Genomic DNA, 15,290 nt, shown 5'->3' on the forward strand with positions numbered 1-15,290 from the left:
GTGGTCACAGCATGGGGTGTTTTTTTCAAAAAATGGGCTTTCCTCTATCTGTGACTAATTTGTTGCCTCCCACCTGTTGGGTTTGAGGCCAGAAATCAACTTGCAGTCTGCAGACTTAACTGTCCTTAGATAAAAGGCGAGTAAGAAGCTGAATTAGGGTGAGCGAGACCTGCAAGGAACAGGAAGACTCCTGAAGGAGATCCAGTACCAGGGAAAAGGACCTGAAAAGCAGAACCCTGCACAGATGCAAAACTGGTATCTGCATCTGCAAAAATGAACCACAGATATCTGCATCCATATCTAGGATGAGGATATCTGCAGCTATACGCAAATTTGCAGGGTCCTATATACAAAATTTGTTTTTGCATCTGCAAGTGTATCTGCAAAAATGACCCGCAGATATCTGCATCCATACCCACAGATATAAAGTGGATAGCCACAGATTTGAGGGATTCTACTGACAGGGGCTCTCCAGGTCAGCTGCCCCAAACAACTGGATGGAAACACCTAGTGAGGAGGAGTCCTTAGGAGGGTCCAGGCAGCAGGATGCAGCTTATCAGTTTTAAACTTTTGTGGAACAGTTCCGTTTTGAAAAATAAACCCATCCCTCAGTCAGGAGGTTGAGAGTCAGCTGCAGCTGGGAGCTTCTGATACAGACTCAGGCGAGTTGGCCCCACCATCTTACACTCTGTGCTTCTCTGCATGCGCTTGCAGAGGAACATACATCCCTGGCATCTCACTAATTCCCTCTCCAGCCCGAAATTAGGACAACCAAACCGACCCGCAGGCCCACTTTCTTCACGGCATTGAGTTACCCTGTCAAGAAGCTGACACTGCAAATGTCCCTCACTGAGCTTAATGGATTCCTTTAGCTCAACACAGAGTGGGTTTTCACTAAAATCTTCAGAAACTTGCTGAAAACATCAGTTGGCACTGAACATTATAGCCATAATGTTTTAAAATAGAAGGAAATAAAAGCAAAGAGATGTCAGTCTCCCCTCACTAATGCCATAGGATACCAATGCTCTTTATTTATTAATGGGTACTCTCACTTCAGCCCAGCTATCTGAACATCTTCATGAATATTTCTATATGCAGGGGGAAAACTCCTTCTGCCTCTATCTTCTTCCCAGTGGGAGGGTCACAGAAAACAGCTTCTTTATAGACTCTGAGACATTAAAATTCCGCGAGTACAAAGCCTGTTTTGTCTATTTAGTATAATACCATTTTTCAGAAGCACTGAATCCACAGTCTCTGAATTGCCAGGATACACTTTTACACATCTACTATTTAAGGCTGTTATTGTTCACTTACAGCTTCATCCTTCTGTGATCCTTTACAAACACCGTTGCTCTAGGGCCCTACCAAATTCACGGTCCATTTTGGTCAATTTCATGGTCGTGGCTCTAAATTTGGTAATTTCTAAGGACAGATAACCAGGAAACGCAAAAAACAGGTTTTCTTTCAGTCAAATATTTGTCCATGAGTAATTAAGCATTTTATGGTTCACAGTGGCTCTTCTCTCAGCAGTCAGAGCTGAATATTAATGAAGGTATATGAAAACTTCAGAGAAATGTATCAGGAAGAATTTGGGAATTTCCTTACATGCCTCTAATACTTAGAGGTAAATATTTCCTGAAATGTCCTCCCACAATCCAGAATTACATTGCCACGTATCAATGCTCTCCTTGGTACAGCACCATATGAAAAAATTGAGCAAGATCTTTTGTCTTCAGCTGCCAAATTGACGGTACTGTTTATACATACCAGCATTTCTCTCTACATAGAATAAAGGATTGTGTCTTTGCTTGGAGAAAAACACAGTACAATGGCCCTTCCTTAGTTCTCAAATTCTCTTAATTCTCATTTCAGTATAGGTATGTCTATACTGCAGAGTTTTTCCGGGATAGTTTTTCCGTTGCGTCCAAGCAACACATTTGCTCTTCCGCTTTTTTTTGCGAAAGAGCAAGCGTGCTCTTTCAGGGAGCCCTGTATGCCTCGTTCTATGAGGGATAAGGGCTCTGCCAAAGAGGAGGCTTTTCTGCCATTTGGCCCTAACCCTAGACTGGGCCAAATAGCGGAAAAGCCTCTCTCAGAAAAAGTGATAGTGTAGACCCAGCCTATCAGCCATCTTCAAGTTCTCCAGTGCGAGTTAAATAACAGACCATCTAACCCTATTATTCATACTATTGTAGGCAGGTACTTGGATTTTGAATTTTGATTCCTGCTCTCTGTGTAATATTTATGTACATCCCTTGACAAGCATCGAAGTCCTCAATGAAATTACAAACAACACAGATGTGAATTATACAGATCACCATTCTCCATCACCTCTGTGACAGCAGCAGCCATAACAACAGAATTGCCAACACTGCACAGCAGTTTCCTGAGACAGAAGATGAATAGGGCCTTACGTTGAAGCTACAAGACAATTTCAAGGAAGGGGGGTTTAAATACCCATTTTGGAATTTGCATGGCAGAGTTTCAGAAGTCTGCCATGGGCACAAGGAGCCAGGGCTTTGGATTTCTCTCTCTTGAAAGATGCTAACTCCACACAGTCCAGCACTACTAATGTCATGCCCGAGCCTTCCTTCAGTTCTCCCTTCAAGGCACACAAACCTCTTAATCCCAGTGATAGAAATGTAGCCGTGTTAGTCTGGTGTAGCTGTAACAAAATACAGGACTATGTAGCACTTTAAAGACTAACAAGATGGTTTATTAGATGATGAGCTTTCGTGGGCCAGACCCACTTCCTCAGAAAAAACAGTTTCTTGCCATTTCAACCAGAAAGGACACTGTCTCAACAACTTAATTACCTGCATCCTGCTTCAGAAGCCTTTTAAATCTGCACTTGAAAGGGAATCCTCTGAACTGTCATTCATGCTAAAATTCGACACTCTACTCGTGGGTCTCAACAAAGACCCCAGCTATCTTACCCATTACAAAGATAGCTTCCCCAATTATCACCTCTAATATCATTAGCTCACAGATATTTACCTTCCCCCCCTCCCCCCGCATCCCCCTTCTGTTCTGAAATTTGATTTGTCCTTTTCATATGTGTTCTTTTTTTTAATTGTATCCTTTGGTAAATATGGTTGTGACAATTTTCTTCCACTATTTGATCTGAGGAAGTGGGTCTGGCCCACAAAACCTCATCATCTAATAAACCATCTTGTTAGTCTTTAAAGTGCTCATAGTCCTGTATTTTGTTTCTCTTAATCCCAGATCCACTTTGTGGCATAATACGAATATGCCTTGGAGCAGGGGTTCCCAAACTTTTTGACACGGGGACCAGTAAATCCATTTGCGAACTTTTGGAGGACCGGTAACATTCATTTGCATATTCATTAATCAAATGATGAATATTCAAATAAGTTGTTTCTGGTCCCCAAAACCCCCAGTGCCCAGCTTTAACAAAGCTTTTGATATGGTCACCCACAATATTCTTGCCAGCAAGTTAAGGAATATGGATTGGATAAATGGACTGTAAGACAGACAGAAAGCTGGTTAGGCCAGGGTTTCCCAAACTTTTTACTTTAGTTGGAACCCTTTTTTTCCCCCAGTACTGTTTTTTGCAGCCCAAAAATATAAACACGTAAAAAACAAAATACCAGACATATAACATGTCTGGTATTTTCTCATTAGGTAAGTTGTATTATTACTAGATGTATCAGTTTGTAGTTTCGAACTGCCCGGCTGGTAAATGTGCTCAGGCTGCATGAGTGTGTCTACCAGCCAGACAATTCGCAACTACTCGAGGGGTGTGGGGGGAGGAGAGAGGGGGGACAATAGAATCCCGGGGCCGGACTAACTCGTGCTTTGTGGGGAGGAGGGGGGGGAAGGGGGCAGCGCCCCGAGATCTACATATGGCCGGGTCAGTCCCACTCCCCACAGGCCGATTCATTCCTCCCCCCTGCTCCCCTGCTCCCCCCTTCACCTCTGTCCAGCCCCTCTTCCCCCAACCCCCTCCTGGGCAGCCAGGTCTCCCCCGCTTCTCCTCCCAATCTCCCTTGGCCAGCCCTGCTGCCCACATCCAGCCCTCATTTCGGCGGCCGTTCCTCCCACCCCCATATCTTCCCCGGCCAGCTCCCTGCCCCCAACCTCACGCCCCCCTCCCCCGGCAGCCCTGCTTCCACTGGCCCCCCAATCTCCCCAGCCCACCCTGATTCCCCAGTCCAGTGCTGCTTCCGGTGGCCGGCTCTCCCCTCCTCCTCCTCCTCGCCCCCTTTCCCTCCACCTCCCCTAGCTGCAGACTCCGCCCAGGCCGGCAGAGGGCTTGGAGGACCTGGCACCACACGGGCACTCCGGGAGCGCAGAACACCCCGGCAACCACTCTGAGGCCCAGTAGTTTTTTCCTGCATCCCGGTACCAGGCTGCAGCCCATAGTTTGGGAAATGCTGGCCTAGTGAGACTGCGGAATCCCCATCTCTGGAGATATTTAAGACCAGGTTAGACAGACGCCTGTCAGGGATGAGCTAGGGCAACTCAACGTTGGAAGCCCCAGGGGCCACACTGATGCTTACAGAACATGCTGAGGGCCTCAACCTAAGTGTGGTTGCATATGCAAGCAAATAGATACAAATAGCTTCTCTCACACTGACAGGCATGAATACAAAGATGAAGGCAAGACTACACAACACACAGGCCCCATTTAAGTCAGTTCTGCTGATATTAATAAAATTCAATAGTTACCCGATTTCTACCCATGTGACAGCACTTCTCATGAGCAATGACAGTCCAAGAATTTAACTACTAAAACACATATCAACAGAAGATCATTACACTGACTATTTTTTTGTTTCAGCTCCCACTCACTGGCCATGTGTGATCCCCACATAAACCCAAACTGCGCCATGGGGCACAAACAATCTGGCCGTGGGCAGCATACCAAGTTATTAATAAATATTGTATAAACCTTTCCTTTTCTCTCTGCTGCCATGTCTCCTCTTCTTGCGCCATCATCTCCCCTGGTGCCTGCTGCCCCCCAACTCCTCACCCTCCTCTGCTGTCCTGACTCCTGCCCTTCTCACTGCCCTCAGCCCTCCTGCAACCTGCCCCCCTCCACCAGCCCTTCTCTCCCCCCTGTGCCCACTCCTCCAGTAGCCCCACTCTGCTCATGTGAGCTACTCCTCTTCTAACACCTCCCTCTACACACCTGCCCTGCCTCTCTCCTCTGGTGCTGGTCCCTCCCCTGCAGGTGTCTGCCCTTCTGCTTCACCCCAGATTCCCCTGGCACCTGCACCTTCCCTTAGCCCTGCACCCTCCTAGTGTCCCCCCTTCCCTTACTGCCCGTACCCCCTTTGCCCTCTTTTTCCCTGATACTCACCCGCTCACCACTCTCTGCCCCATTCCCCTCCTGCCCCTCACACAGGACTTGCTGCATCCTGGCCTTCCTCATGCCCACCCCTTCTTTCAAGCCTTCTCCCAGCACCTCCCCCTGCAGCCCCGAATGCTCTTCCCCTCTTCTCTCCCAGCATCACCCTGTCCCCCCTCCCACTGACAGCTCCCCTCCTGCCCTTTCCATTATCTGCACTTGGCCCCCTGGCATTTGTCTCTCTCCTGCACCCGTCTCTTGGTGCCTTCCCCTCCCCCCGCCCTAGCCCCTTCTCCTTCCACCTCTCCCCCTCCGCCGCCCACTCCTCTCCTCCCCTGCCCCTGCCTCTGCCCAAGCCCAAGCCCCCCGTCACCGCCGCCACCTCCACCTCTGCCTCCGCCTCCACCGCCACACAAGCCTGTTCCCTACCGTCTGCCTTCCATGTTGCAGGGCTGGGGGCCGCGCTCAGGCCCCGGAGGATGAACCCAGAGCCAGTGTGGCCCCGCCACGTGCCTCCAAAGAGTTTTAAAAGCCCGGGCCGTGACGTCACGTCATGCCCGGGCGTCCTCCTCGCCCACGTGCAATGCCACACATGGGCAGCAGCAGGCAGCGAGGAAGAGCCGCGCACGGCAGGGACGGTCTGGAGCCGAGGGGGACGCTCTGGGGGCGGGGTGGGAGGACGCGCAGGAGGGCCAGCGGGGGGGCTGGGGCCCGGTCCAGGCAGAGCTGGGGGAGAGACCCGGCTCCACATATTGGTGGAGCAGTGTCCCCAGCTCTGTAACTCGCCGGCACTTCCAGGTTCAGGGGCGCATGGCCCGATTCGACCGGTCGAATCGGCCTAAGGCCGGACCTGCCGGCAGCCAACAGGCACGCTGAGGCCCGGTATTTTTTTCCCCATGGCCCAGTACCAGGTTCCCATTGTTTGGGAAACGCTGCCTTGGAGGAATCTCATCCAAGTACCAGCTATGCTGAATGCTGCTTGGCTGATCAGCCATGAGAAGAACACAGCCCAAGATGGACTGTTGGCACAGCTGGGTCAAGCCTGGGTACTTCATGCATTTGTTTGAGAAGGCAACTGCATTTCTAATTCAACTGATCCCCTCTTTCCTGCAAATGGATTTGCACGTGTAGGCTAGGACTTCCACAGGCTTCCAATTCTCATAGAAATTTAGCAGATGTTGAGCATCTAAATCCCATGCATCAGTATAAATTTCCTTCGATGCTTTGTTCTCCAATTCCAACATTTCTGATGGATGCCTGACTTGTAAGCCAGACGTATGCAGTGGCGTTGTAGCCACCTACGTCCCAGAATATTAGACGCAAGGTGGGTGAGGGGACCTCTTTTATTGGACCAAATTCCATTAGTGAAGGAGTCAAGCTTTCAAACTTACTCAGAGTTCTTCAAGTTCTGCAAATCATATGACAGTCTTGCTTGATTTTTTTTCCCAGTTTCCATTTAATTAAATGTTTGCAGATGGGGGCGAGGACTGTGTGTGCCAGTGACAGTTCAGGACAGTGCTCCAACCAATTGTACACAATGCAGAATAATGAAAATCATAAAAAGTACACATAATTCGTGCCTAATAATGAATAGCAGAGGGTGTACCCAAATCCAAGTAAATATGAAAAGGCTGCCAAATCTGTCTATATAAATGCTAGTGATCTCACATGTTTTCAGAAGATGTATGGAAGAGAGGTGATATTTTTATCCTGCTAATGATATGTGAAAACAATAGGCTAGAGTTCTGTTTTAGTTTAACTCTTTCATAGGTATATGAATGGTCTGACCAATTATAATTGGTACCTGAGTTAAGACAACTGGGATTTACTAGAGAGCAGTGCTCCCTGTAAGCTGAGTGTTTGGGCTGCTACCCAGGAGAGATTCAGGTACCACGCAGCTGATTAGCAGAATGCCCACAACCACCCATAGCCAGTAACATGTTTTCTACTGGTGGTGCACATCTGCACATACTATACGTAACAACATTTATTCTGCACACAGATGGAAAAAAGCAGAGATTCGAGACCAATGATCTAGCAAGTTTTGTATCCTGGCTCCAGAAGGGGCCTGCACTAGATGCTTCAAAAAGCAGAAGGAAAAAACACACATGAAATTGCTTAATTGTGCAATGCTGGGTTGGCTGTAAAGTGATCCCGCATGGAGGAACATCTTTCTTCAAACCCATGCAATATTAGAAAGAACTTCCGAGGGCGAATTTGGAGATTAATCCATATTGTAAAGCCAATATTTTCACCGATTATTTTTTTCTTTGTTGGCTGCAAATGTTTATTTGTTTGAATGAAGCATTGGTGGATCCTATGATTGGGGCCTGCCCCGCACACTCAGAATAGAAACAAAAATGCAAAGCTAAGCAATTATACTTCTTCAGAACTCGTCTCCACGGTTATGCTAACATTGCAACTTTTCTAGATACAGAATCTATGCAGTCCAGTCTACACTGCAGGGGAAGCATTCTACAGATTTCACATTTAGTACATGTCATTGTGGAGCCTTTGGCTATTATCTTTGAGAACTCATGGAGATTGGGAGAGGTTCTGGATGATTGGGAAAAGGCAAATGAGGTGCCCATCTTTAAAAAGGGAAGAAGGACGATCCAGGGAACTACAGACCAGTCACCTTATCTCAGTCCCTGGAAAAATCATGGAGGAGATCCTCAAGAAATCCATTTTGAGGCACTCGGAAGAGAGGAAAGTGATCAAGAATACTCAGCATGGGTTCACAAAGGGCAAGTCGTGCCTGACCAATCGGATTAGCTTCTATGATGAGGTAACTGGCTCTGTGGTCATGGGGAAGTCAGTGGATGTGATATACCCTTGACATTAGCAAAGTCTTTGATATGGTCTCCCACAATATTCTTGCCAGCAAGTTAAGGGAGTATGGATTGGATAAATGGACGGTAAGGCGAATAGAAAGCTGGCTAGATTGTTGGGCCCAACGGGTAGTGATCAATGGCTCCATGTCTGGTTGGTAGTTGGTTTCTAGCAAAGTGCCCCAAAGATCGGTTCTAGGGCCAGTTTTTTTCAACATCTTTATTAATGACCTGGATGAGGGGATGGATTGCACCCTCAGCAAGTTCACAGATGACACTAAGATAGGGGGAGAGGTAGATATGTTGGATGGCAGGGTTAGGGTCCAGAGTGAGCTAAACAAATTGGAGTATTGGGCCCAAAGAAATCTGATCAGGTGTATTGATGTACAAAATAAAGGACACGTGTGTTCAAAAATAGAAACTATCTTTATTGAACAAAACTTGGGGAGACTGGGAAAAGGAGGTGGGAGAGGGGAAGAGAGGATGGGAGAGGGGAGGGCAACTAAAATGATCAGGGGTTTGGAACAGGTCCCATATGAAGAGAGGCTAAAGAGACTGGGACTTTTCAGCTTAGAAAAGAGGAGACGGAGGGGGGATATGATAGAGGTCTATAAAAGCATGAGTGGTGTGGAGAGGGTGCATACAGAAAAGTTTTTCATTAGTTCCCATAATAGAAGGACTAGAGGACACCAAATGAAATGAATGGGTAGCAGGCTTCAAACTAATAACAGAAAGTTCTTCTTCACAACGCAAATAGTCAACCTGTGGAACTCCTTGCTGCAGGAGGCTGTGAAGGCTAGAACTAAAACAGAGTTTAAAGACAAGTGAGATAAGGTCATGGAGGTTGGGTCCATGGAGTGCTATTAGCCAGGGGGTAGAAATGGTGTCCCTGGCCTCTGTTTGTGGAAGGCTGGAGATGGATGGCACGAGACAAATGGCTTGGTCATTGTCTTCAGTCCATCCCCTCCAGGGTCCCTAGTGTTGGCCGCTGTCGGCAGACAGGCTACTGGGCTAGATGGACCTTTGGTCTGACCCAGTAGGGCCATTCTAAGCTCAGGGCTCAGGGTCGGGGGTCTTAGTGGACCACCTTGATTTTCATGCAAACCTGCTCCTGGGTGGCCAGGCTGGCAGCTATCCTGCCCTATACGGCCACTTTCCTGTGCCTAGTGCAGAGGTCGTGGATGAGGTCCACGATGCCCACACTAGACCAGGCGGGTGCCCGCCTCTTGCAGACCTGGGCAGGCTCCCGGGAGCCGCCAGGCTGGTCCTGGGAAGAGGCGGAGGGCTGGGTGGCAGCAGGTGGCTGGCTCGAGCCGTGCCAGGTGCAGGGTCTGCTGGCTGGGTGCTAGCAGGCTTGCACCTGGCACAGGCACCGTAGCCAGACCATGACCCTTTAAGGGCTCCGGGGCCGGGAGGGGGGCAGACGAGTTTCCCTGGTGGTGCCCAGAGTGGCCACCAGGGAAAGCTGGGGAGGGCTAGCCTCCCACTAGTTCGAATTAAGGGGCTACACAGCCCTTAATTCGAACTACTTAATTCGAACTAGGCGTTAATCCTCGTAGAATGAGGTTTACCTAGTTCGAATTAAGCGCTCCACTAGTTCGAATTAAGTTCGTACTAACAGTTTGTATGTGTAGCGCCTATCAAAGTTAATTCGAACTAACGTCTGTTAGTTCGAATTAACTTTGTAGTGTAGACATACCCTAAGGTGCTGCATTACTATTGGTTGTTTGTTAAGTTTTTCCTGTTACAGATTCACTCGGCTCCCTCTCCGAAGCTTCTCAGCAACTGTGTTACTCTGCTGGGGAGCTGTTACCCCAACTCTGTGCCTCTGTCAGAGGAGATCCGAGGCTCAGCGGTATGATCAGCACACCGAGTGGCAGTCTCGTGGGGTTCTCTGTGATCCAACCCAGCACAATCCTCACACAATGATTTTCATCTTAGAAGAGTTCTCCACACAATGCAAGTATCCCCACAGTGCTACTATCTCCCTGGCAGCGGTCATGGAGGTTTGAGATTCTAACCACAGTGTAAGCTGCTCTCCTGAAAATGTAATTGCCTGAGACTCCCCCAGTGAGGTTATTTCCACCATTGTTTGGTGCTCAGCTGCCACTAAGCACGAACGGAGATCTCCGCACAACGATATTTTCTGAAGGTACAGACAGTGAGCATCACAGTACGGTCAATATGAATGTACAATTATCCTCTCAGCAGAGCCCTGCAAATCTGTGGATATCCTCTTTATATGTGCGGATATGCCGATGCAGATATCTGCAGCTCATTTTTGCAGATACAAATTTTGTATCCATGCAGGGCTCTACCTCTCAGTGCTCTGCCTGCAAATATCAGCATCATTCTGGCAAATCCCTAGGGGGTGTATATCGGCCTCCTTGCACATTGAAAGCTGCCAAGATCAATCTCTACTTAGATCCTTAGGAGGATCTGCCTGGATGTTCAAACTGTCCCTCAATGGTGATCTTCTCAGACCACTGAAACTTCGGCAGTCGTGATTGCCAACTGTGTAGTGGCATTCCTTTATAAATGTGCTTTATAATGCCTTGGTCTCCATCTTACTAAGACCCTATTGTCGTGGGGCACGTTCCCCCCGGACTATACAAGCGTCTCCGGTGCCTGTTGTAAGGCCCCTTGCTCTGGGGCAAACCCAGTCTGCAGGCTGATTTATACTCAGTGCCCCTCTACCAGGGAATATATGGCCCGGATGCCAAGTTCAAAAGTACCTTCCCCTCTACTGGCCCTGCGGCCTAGTCAGGCGTATACTGCCCTTCCTCAGGGCATGCACAGCCTTTTGGCTTCGTTCACAGGTGAGCCTCTCCCAAGGTCTTGGGAGCTGGATTGTGGTGGGATGGGAAGACAGGGGGACTTGGGCCCTCCCACTCCACCAGGTCCCAGCCCAGGGACCTGTAGACAGCAACAAATTTTGCTGTCTGCTCAGTGGGGATTCCTACTGATACGCACCGAGCCCCCGGGGACGATCCTCCGCCCTGGGCCACTTCCTACCACAAGGAGAGTTCTGTTCCGTCCCATCTTACTGCTCAGCAGGCCAGTCCCAGTCTGGGGGCCTCCTTGTTCGGGGCTGGTGCAGCTGCTCAGGATCGCCAACCTGTGCTCCTTCCCCTCTGGTGACTCCCCCCAAGGGGCTGGCTCCTCGGGCTTTTATTCCTGGCCTCTCTTTTGAGCATGCCCAGCAGGGCCATGGGGGTGGGGCCCTCTCAGCCAACTGGGCTAGGGAAACTCCCTGTGGCTCAGTGTGGGGGAGCCCTCCCCCGTCACACCTACTGCGAAAGCATTTGAAACTGAAGCAGCTCTGAGGAAGGTGGCTGCCTGAGTCAGGTATAAATATCCTCATTGCTCATCTGATCTTGCTAGTTACTACAGAATAGGTGACAAAGACAAGACAACAACTGAGGCAGAGTTCTTACCTGGGTGCAGTTGCCAGCAGAGTGCTCCAGACTGGGGATGTTAACTAGCAATTACTTTACTAGGCGAGTAGTTGATGGAATTTCTATCGACTTCTTGACTAGCCAATAAGCACTTCTGTGTTCCGCCTTTGAAATGTACAAGAGCCCCAGTGGGGCTCTGATAGAGGCTACAAGGGAGGAGGGGAGCGATTAGTTGACTAGTCCTTTAGATTCCTACTTCAGACTATGGCACAAAAGCTGAGGTCTTTTCTTAAATAGACTACCACTAGGTTTGGTCCAATTAAATTATCACCATCTATGGTGCTCATCAAGTCATGGTTATCACCACCAGCTGATACTTGCCAAAGTTACAGACTTGACTCCATCATAACCCAGTAACTCCTTGCCAAATGCTTCCAAACAAATGGAGTCAGGTCTATGAACCCATTTCAGGATACTTCTTGAATGGGCCTGAATGGTGATTTTCACAGTGCAAAATTGCTCTCTTTCAAGCCCAAGTGCAGTGGTGTTTATCCCTTCAGCCCTTGGTACAACCCAGAACTGTCTGTCTCTCTCTAATATAATTACAAGTTGTGAAACTTCTCCATGTATTTTTAGCTTCCAAATGTCAGGTTGTTATCTGGTAATTGCAGTAAATGCTCTTCTGCCTTTCCGAAGTAAACTGGGAAAACAGTACCAAACACACACACTGTTCCACAGTGACTTGTTTAGAAGTGGGAAGCTGGCAAGGAAAAGAATGATAGTGCTACACCCCATTGCAGCTCAGTAATACAGAAGCCCTTCCAAGAGTAATCCAGAGACACTGAGACTGGGACCAGCCAGAGCAATCTTCACCAGCAGAGGGCCGGGCTGCAGGAGCCCCCTGTGGGATCCCAGCCACTCTGCACCAGCCCTCCACAGTTAACCAGTTAATTAAAATCATATTGTTTAACCAGTTAACTTTAATGAGTATTTACATCCCTTACAGGGACCACTGAGAAAGGGAGAGGGAAGTCTGTTCTACAGCCTTAGCTGAGAGCCAGCTGGTTCACATGGCTTTAGCCCCTAAGGTTCCAGATTCATTCCCCTGATCAACCACCAAGGTCCATCATCTCTACAAAAGTTTCTCTTTCCCCCTTCCTATGGGAAAGGAAGACAACTACATGCAAGTCAAGCAGCCAAGGTCACTTGTCCAGATAGAAAGCAGAGGGTGTGACGGGAGTAGGATTTGACCCCACATCTCCATCGGGAGGCTAGACCACCCAACCAAGGGAAAGACAGGACCTGGCCTCTGGCACCTTAGACCACTTGGCCAACCTGACACTTGTTACTGGGCAGTGCTCAGGCAAGGGAATGCAGAGGCTCCTTCATGAGAGTACACTTCCCAGCTTGCATCTGATTCTGGCTGGGGACAGAAAAGGCTATTTGCATTCTCTGCTCTCTCCCACCAGTCACATCCTTCAGCTCACAGACACATACTGTTTCCTAGAAGCACCTTTTACAATCAGCCTATATTTCAATTGCTACAGCTCCTCTCCCACCCCCAAAGGGCTTAATAGCTGTAGCTATTTAAAGGGCTTTCCCTTTCCCTCCTCCCCTTGGTTTCTTGGGGCCATTAGTGCTTTTCATAGCTACAATTAGCTGAAGGCCAAACGCAACCTTTTAAAACACCAGAGCTCTTCCTTTCATCAATCACTCTGCAGAGAGATGGAATTAGGGCCTCCAACGTTAATTTCATCAGACAAGGAACTGATTTCCTCTGGGGTGCTGCATGACTTCCTGCGTCAGCACAAACTAACCCTAACTGCCTTGTCTCGGTCATGTGCGAAGCAAGTCGAGGGAGATGAGGCAGCTGGTGGACAGCTAGATTGCTCCGTTTGGATATCTAAATGCACTGGAGCTGAAGAATGGAGTTCTCACTATTCTAACCCTCAATAAGGATGAGTTGGGATCAGGGAACTTATGAAACTTCCTGTGTCAATCACATGGGGGATGATGTTTCATTATTATTACACCATTTTTCACCCTAAGGGATTCCAGAGCACTTAAAAAACAAACTGAAATGTATCTGAAGTTATATGAGACATAAGGTCCTCCTTTCATCCACTCCTAAAATGCAGTCACATCTGGTGTGGAACGGAGTTGCTGCAGGCAGGAAGTGAAGAAGAGCAGCATATTGATTTGAATCAGCAGAGTGATATTTAGATGTTCACAGAATATTCACCTTGGTTAAAGCCTGCCAAATTAAGTTCCTCTGTAGCGAAAGTGAACCAGGCATCGTCAGTGGTCAGCACGCTGATTTTGCATCTCCAATTCCTAACTCAGCACTAACTCATTCCTCTGAGTACTAAATCCCCAACATCACCGCCTGCAGCACCTAGATTTCCCTGGCAACACACACACACACACACCATTTCATTTGAAACACACACACACACACACACACACACACACACACACACACACACCCACACCATTTCATTTGAAAAGCAGGATTCATGAGTCTTAGTCCTCTGTCAGCAAAAGATAGGAGGAAGAAGAGGTTCGCTTGACTGAGATAGTTCCCCTTGAGAGACAGCTAGCTCATACAGAAAATAATTGTCCCCCAGGGCTCTGGCCATAACAATTCTCAAATGAAGCCTATTAATTGTGGGCCTGATTCTTCCAGGCTACCCATTCATTCATGCACTTCTGATTTTACTGTTAGTGGATGGCTCAGACGTCATCAAGAGAGAACAGAGGAGTTTAAGGGAGGGAGGGGAAGTCCAGGAAAGAACAAAATGCTTCAGCTGGAGAATTACTTGTAATAAACCCATGTAACCTTCATTGCTGTTTTTTTAAATGGGTTTGTTCTGGAGAAGGAGTTGAATTTTCTGCAGACTCGCAGCTCTTCTCTCTTGGACAGGGCATAAAAGGAACTTTAGGGTGGTCATCCACTGTTGGCTCCCAGGGCCAGCGTCCCTCCTTTCTGGTAGAGGATTCCTGTCAGTCTTCAAAAACTCCCCCTGGGCCATTGGATTTAAATGGTTTCAATGTGTCCAACTAGGACCATCAGGAGAGGTTTAACCGCTAAGGAGCAAGCTGCTCTGAATTTCTCTTAGCCAGTAAGAGGAAGCATTTGGACTTTAGTGACCACATTGACACTTGAATAGGAGCTGAAAGAACAGGCCTTGTTACCTTCACTTCCTACTATTCGGATTAAATTAGTAACAGGTATTAAACGATTATCTTAAATGCAATTCTTCAGACATACTTCTCAGGATATTTTTCCCAAGCAGATTGCATTAGATCAATAGAGGCCTGTGAGGATACAAATTTGGGATCCACATCTGCAAAAAATGATCTGCAGATATCAGCATCCACATCAGGGTTCTACACATAAATGTGTATTGGCATCAACAAAAAATTAGTCATGGATATAAAGTGGATAGCCTCAGATTTGCAGGGCTCTACCGATCACCTTGCTTGTGTCTATGGCATGTGTGAGCGTGCATATGCAGGTTCACAAGTCTTCAAGAATGTGTGTAGACAGTGCACATTTACAATTAACATTCAAATCATTTGAACTAGATCAGAATCTGGTGCAATGGGGGGGACGACAGGAGGTTTCAGAAACGACTAGTGATTTTTTGGAGCCTAACTTGAGATGCTTTAAAAAGACCCTCTATGTCCAGAGGCTGAGTACTCAGAGCACTTTTGGGCACAGGATATTTCTTTCTGAATGGCCCT

General features: G+C 48.0%; 1 protein-coding gene across 1 annotated transcript in view; it reads right to left on the bottom strand.

Annotated features, from left to right (window-relative positions):
• LOC142818179 (protein Aster-B-like) overlaps positions 1–11,746 on the bottom strand; it is a 335,181-nt gene extending 323,435 nt beyond the window's left edge. The window contains exon 1 of the mRNA XM_075916427.1: positions 11,583–11,746. The gene's annotated coding sequence lies outside the window, so the exon portion shown is untranslated. The remainder of the gene's footprint in view (positions 1–11,582) is intronic.
• Between the last annotated feature and the right edge of the window lie 3,544 nt (positions 11,747–15,290).

This window comes from Pelodiscus sinensis, unplaced genomic scaffold (assembly GCF_049634645.1).
Source record: "Pelodiscus sinensis isolate JC-2024 unplaced genomic scaffold, ASM4963464v1 ctg35, whole genome shotgun sequence".
Lineage (NCBI taxonomy): Eukaryota > Metazoa > Chordata > Testudines > Trionychidae > Pelodiscus > Pelodiscus sinensis.